The sequence below is a fragment of the Elephantulus edwardii genome, unplaced genomic scaffold (genome assembly GCF_000299155.1).
Source record: "Elephantulus edwardii isolate Elephantulus edwardi_28Jun2011 unplaced genomic scaffold, EleEdw1.0 scaffold00048, whole genome shotgun sequence".
NCBI classification, from domain to species: domain Eukaryota; kingdom Metazoa; phylum Chordata; class Mammalia; order Macroscelidea; family Macroscelididae; genus Elephantulus; species Elephantulus edwardii.
Window position 1 is genome coordinate 12,557,213 of NW_006399798.1, and position 5,823 is coordinate 12,563,035.

Below are 5,823 nucleotides of genomic sequence, written 5' to 3' on the forward strand. Positions count from 1 at the left end.
TTCTTTCATTGTCCAATTCTATCTCGCTAATATGATCTTTTTGATAATTTAATGATGATGATTATGATGATGATGGTTATTGTTGTTGTTGTTTTTGCTATGTGCCGTTGAGTCGTTTGCGACTCATAGTGACCCTATGTACAACAGCCCTAAACTCTGTTCTGTCCTGTGCCAATCTCATTGTCTCCAACACACTCATCCCGATTGCCCCAGCCACCGAATCAATCCACCTCCCAGAGGGCCTTCCCTTCCTGCGCCTGCCTTCTACCCTCCCAAGCATGATGTCCTTCTCCAAGGACCAGTCTCTCCTTACAACATGACCAAAGTATGTCAGATGAAGCCTCAGAATCCTTGCCTCCAAGGAGCAGCCCGGTTTAACCCTCTCCAGGATGAATCTGTTTGTTTTTCTAGCAGACCATGGTACCCCCAGTACTCTTCTCCAACACCAAAGCTCAAAAGCATCAATTCTTCTTCTATCCTTCCTGGTCATTGTTCAGTTCTCTGATGCATAACAAGTGATTGCAAAGACCATGGCCTGTGTCAGACACACCTTAGTCTCCAGAGACACACCGTTGCTCTTCAGTACTTTAGAGAGGTCCCTAACAGCAGACTTTCCCATCACAATATATCCTCTAATTTCCTGGCTGCTGGTGCCAAGAGTGTTGATTGTGGAGCCAAGCAAACTAAAGCTGTGAACAATCTCAATCTCTTCACCATCCATCCTGATGCTACCAATTAGCCCAGTGGTGAGAATCTTTGTCTTCTTGACATTGAGCCTCAATCCATATTGGAGGCTGCAGTTCTTGACCCTCAGCAGCAAGCGCTTCAGGTCCTCCTCAGTTTCAGCAAGCGGGGTTGTATCATCTGCATAACGCAGATTGTTGATAAATGGTCCACCAATCTTGACCCCACATTTCTCCTCATAGAGCCCAGCCTCCCGGATGATCTGTTCTGCATAGAGGTTGAAAAGCCATACAGTCCTCATTATTAAAATTATTAGGGGCGCTCTGGTGGCCTAGTGGCAAGGAGCTGCAACTATAATCCCAGAGGCACACGGTTCGAATCCACCAGATGCTCTGCCGGGTAAGGAGGGACAATCTCCTCCTGTACCAGTCAGATCTGATTTGACGGTACACTCACACAAAAATAATAAAATAAAGTAAGAAATTTAAAAAAAAAACTATTATCACTTTAAGTTTCTGCAACAGGTTTATAACCACCCGCTTCATACTAAGATCTCAGAAGATTTACGATCTCGGTATTCATGTTATCAATCATTATACTATATGTTATACTATATGTTCATATTTATTAGTCTCCTTTAACTTTTACCACATTTCTAAGTGTGCAAATATCATGCTCCTCTACCTGCTGAGTCCAGGCTAAGTCACATGATTTGCTTTGGCCAATGGAATGCTACTGAAAGCAGACACACCAGCACAGGGTAAGACTTTAAAGAAATCTTGCTTCTTTTGCTTGATCCTGCCTTGATTGCTTTCGTCCTCCATCATCTGAATATGTGCTGCTTGATCTGCTTGGACATGGAGCCAAGCTTAGGAGTGACCGGTTGCAACCAACCCACATCCTAATATTAGCTGAAGAGGTTTTCCTTTTTAAACTGAGAAAAATGAAGTTGTTTGCTGCCAGAGAACACATTAACTAGTTAGTGCCCCAGTCCGTCAACAGCACTCTATCAGGTGCCTTTGGGTGGACAACACAAGTCCCTGCCACTAAGTTCCCTTCTGCATTTCAGATCATTAATTCTATTCTCTACTATGTGTAATTATGATACCCACCCACATTGCTTTAATACTACATCGTTCCCTGCCATTCTGGCCATCAGTTTTTGGTTCCCCCCCCCTCTTTATATCCTCCAGCTTTTTCAGTCCTTACTTCCACAACACCCAGCCACCAGATTGATCAAGACCAACAGACCTTAACATTTGATGCTTCTTTGAATCCAGGATCCTTTTTTTTTTAGCCCTGGTGATAATAGTGGTTAAAGTACCAGGTTAAAGTGAAAGGTCAGAGGTATAAACCCACCTACTCTGTGGGGAAAAAATGTAGAAGCTTGTTTTTATAAAGAAATGCCTTGGGCATTGTCAGGTAATCCTACTTCATCCGTCAGGGTCACTATGAGTTAGAATCTACTCAATGGCAATGGATTTCTGCTCTCACTTTGACTTGCTATCTTGCTTCCAATGACACTTAGATTTAAACTGACTTTGTCATTTGTCCCTCCTCTATTATCAAGTTCTTTGGAATCTCATTCCATGTGATTAACTGCCTCTGAAAACCCACTGGAGGGTCAGCTATGGGTTGGTTCCGACCCTATGGTTGTTGTTGTTGTTGTTGTTATTAAGTGTCGTCGAGTCACAGGCGACTCATAGCAACCCTTTGAAGGAGAGTCCTTGATGCTTGGGTGCCTTTCATCCTCTCTCCAAGTTCATAGGGTTTCTGGAGGCAAGCTATTATGGAAGTGGATGTCACTCCTCCTTCCATGCTTGTTCGATCGGGGAGCTCCACCCCACTCTCAGTCCACATTGTAGCCAACCATTAACGCATTTGACACATCTGTGTCACAGTGTTCAGCCTCACAGCAACCACAAGTGACCGCGGGACGGCAACTTGTACCCACAGTTATATGACCTAGAGGAATGTCTGAACAAAAACAATGAAAGACTGTCCTGAGGGCCGCGAACTAAAAGTCACCCACCTTTGTCTTGGTCACATGGTTTTCTCTTCGCTGGGCCAGCTGATCTCTCGATCTGTCTTTCTCTCTCTGTTGATGTTATTGTTGTTAAGTGCCGTCGAGTCACAGGCGATTCATAGCGACCCTATGAAGGAGAGTCCTTGGCTTGGGTGCCTTTCATCCTCTCTCCAAGTTCATAGGGTTTCCGGAGGCAAGCTATTATGGTACACAACAAAAATAACACCATATAGGGAGCTCTGGTGCCTTAATGATAAGGAGTTTTGATGCCAACCCAAAGACAGGTGGTTTAAATCCATCAGTTGCTCCATGGGAGAAAGATGGCCGGTCTCTTCCTGTGCAAGTTGCTGTCTGGATGGCACATAACAACTGTCACACCTTTGTCTTTCTATGCTTCCATATCTAAGTTCTTTTTTTTTCTATAATTATATTTTATTAATTTTCATAAACATTTACAGAGATTTTGGGTTTCCATTCATTCATTGTTGCACTATTCTCTCTACCCTCCTCCCAGTTTGTTCTTGTCCAAATGCCACAGTGCTTGTCTAAGTTCTAATTCATTCTGGGAGGGGGGAAAGCTACACACTCATTTTTATCACTGATCTCTATTTCAGTTGCTATGGCTATAAAACAAACTGACTGAAAATTTAATGTTGTTATGTGCCAGTCAAGTCGTTTGTGACTCATAGCGACCCTATGTACAACAGCCCTAAACCCTGCTCTATCCTGCGCCAACCGCACTGCCTCTGACACACCCATCCCGATTACCCCAGTCACCGAATCAATCCACCTCATAGAGGGTCTTCCCCTCCTGTGCCATCCCTCCACCCTCCCAATAGCATAAATAATCTCCATTTTCTTACTAAGTTGAATTCAGTAGCTCGAGAATTCCAGTAGAAGTTAGCTTGGTGATTCTTCTGTTTCCCAGGCCAGCTTTACTCAGTGATAGTTGGTTGAAAGACGGCCTGGAGGGCCCAAGACAGCTTCACTCATATGTTTGGTATCTTGGCAGTAATGGAGTGGAAGATTCAGCACAGCTGTGACTCTGATCAGTGTCTTATATGTGGCCTCTCCTTCAGAATAGTATCAAGATGAACAGATATTCTAGGAGGCAATTGGTTCCCCCGACTTGAATCTCTCCAATGAAATAGGTAGAAGCCATATGGACTTTTCTAGCTTAGCCTCAGACGTCATACAGGGTTCTATCTGCCGCCTTCTACTGGTTACAAGTGACACATAAAGCAATCCAAGAGTCAAAGGAAATGCAATCAGACTCGCTATACCTCTTCATGGGGGGTATGGCGAAGTTAATCTAAGAGTAGTTAGGATGGAAGAAGTTATTGTGGCTATCGGCTGTCAGTGGAAACAAAAACTCCATTGTCTCCAATTGGATGCTCAGCATTTCTCCAGGTCATCTTTTATGTGTCCACAGAAAGCTTTCTCTCCTTTACCCCTCAAGTTTTATGGAAATCTCACTATTCCTCTCAAAATCATACCTTTCCTCCTTGTTCCTTTGGCAGGCTGTCTGCTTCCTACCTCAGGGTGTGAAATGCATGGCAACTAACACCGAATCACTAAAATAATACACTAGAAATCTTTCCAGCTTTTCCCCTGTCACCGCTGAGTTGTGCGGAGGCGGAAGCCCGGGTGCGTTCAAGATTCCGCTCCACCCGTAACCCACCGCCATGGCCGAGGAAGGCATTGCTGCTGGAGGTGTAATGGACGTTAATACCGCTTTACATGAGGTGCTAAAGACTGCCCTCATCCACAATGGCCTAGCACGTGGAATCCACGAAACTGCCAAAACCTTAAACAAGCGCCAAGCCCATCTATGTGTGCTTGCATCCAATTGTAATGAGCCCATGTATGTCAAGTTAGTAGAGGCCCTTCGTGCTGAACACCAAATCAACCTGATAAAGGTTGATGATATTAAGAAACTGGGGGAGTGGGGAGGCCTCTGCAAAATTGACCGAGAAGGAAAGCCCCCAAAGTAGTCGGCTTCAGTTGTGTAGTTGTTCAGGACTATGGCAAAGAATCACAGGCCAAGGATGTCATTGAAGAGCATTTCAAATGCAAGAAATGAAACCAATAAAGAACTTGGCATATTGAAAAAAAAAGAAAAGAAATATTTTCAGTTCTTGCTTCCTTTTTTTCATTTTTGGTTAGTGTTTTTGCTTTAAAATGAAAGTTATAAAATACATGGGTTTGTTTGGTTTTTTTTCCCTGAAAAGACATCCACTTGGAAATTTGGGAAACCAAAATTGGAGGCAAAGTTCAATTAATTCTATCTCCTGCCTCTTCTCACGATTATTTCTTCATAGTCGGGGAGCCCCAAAATGTGGCAACTTGAAATAACACTTTGTTATTCTCATGATGGGTGGGTGCAGAATTCAGATAGGTATTGACTGGATACTTCTCACTTAGAGTGTTTCATGCAATTGCAACCAGATACCATTCTATTTATCTGGAGGCTTTAATGGACTGAGTGGCCAAGACACACAAAAGGCATGGCTCATAATCACAAAATGAACGAGGCCTCCAAAAATATGTATTGAAATCCTAATCCCTGTTCCTTTAAACTGTGCCCCTTTTTGGAAATAAAGGCTCCTTTTTTTTTTTTTTTAAGTTTCATGATGCCATGCCAGAGTAGAGAATGTTCTAGACACAATCAGCTTTAAATAAGGAGAATAGATGCAGTGACACAATTACAGCAGGAAAACAGGCTCCACAGAACATCAAGAAGCATGAAAGAACTCTAAGAAACTCCAGGCTACTGACTCAAAAGATCTCAAGGGATGCCAAGAGACTCGGGGTATCCTGACAAGGAAGAATCTTGACCTCCCATTGATGCTTTAATTTGGACTTCTTCTCCAAAACTAACACAATAAATTCTTACTCTTCACAGCTGTCTCTCTGCGATCCTTGCGTTCCAGCAAAGACACTCACGAGGCTGGTAGTGGAACTCTGTTGGAGCTATAATCAGAGCATCTGAATGTGGTCTCTCCAATTGATAGACCTCGAGTGTTAGGATTCCTTCACCGTATTCGACTTCCCCAGATTATCCCAAGAGAACAAGCAGAAATCGCATGGCCTTCTCTGACCTCGCCTCGGAA

The 5,823-nt window shown here is 43.5% G+C and overlaps 1 pseudogene; it reads left to right on the plus strand.

The window, feature by feature from the left end:
• The first annotated feature begins 4,395 nt into the window (after positions 1 to 4,395).
• On the plus strand, positions 4,396 to 4,793 carry LOC102861587 (annotated as a pseudogene).
• The last annotated feature ends 1,030 nt before the right edge of the window (positions 4,794 to 5,823 follow it).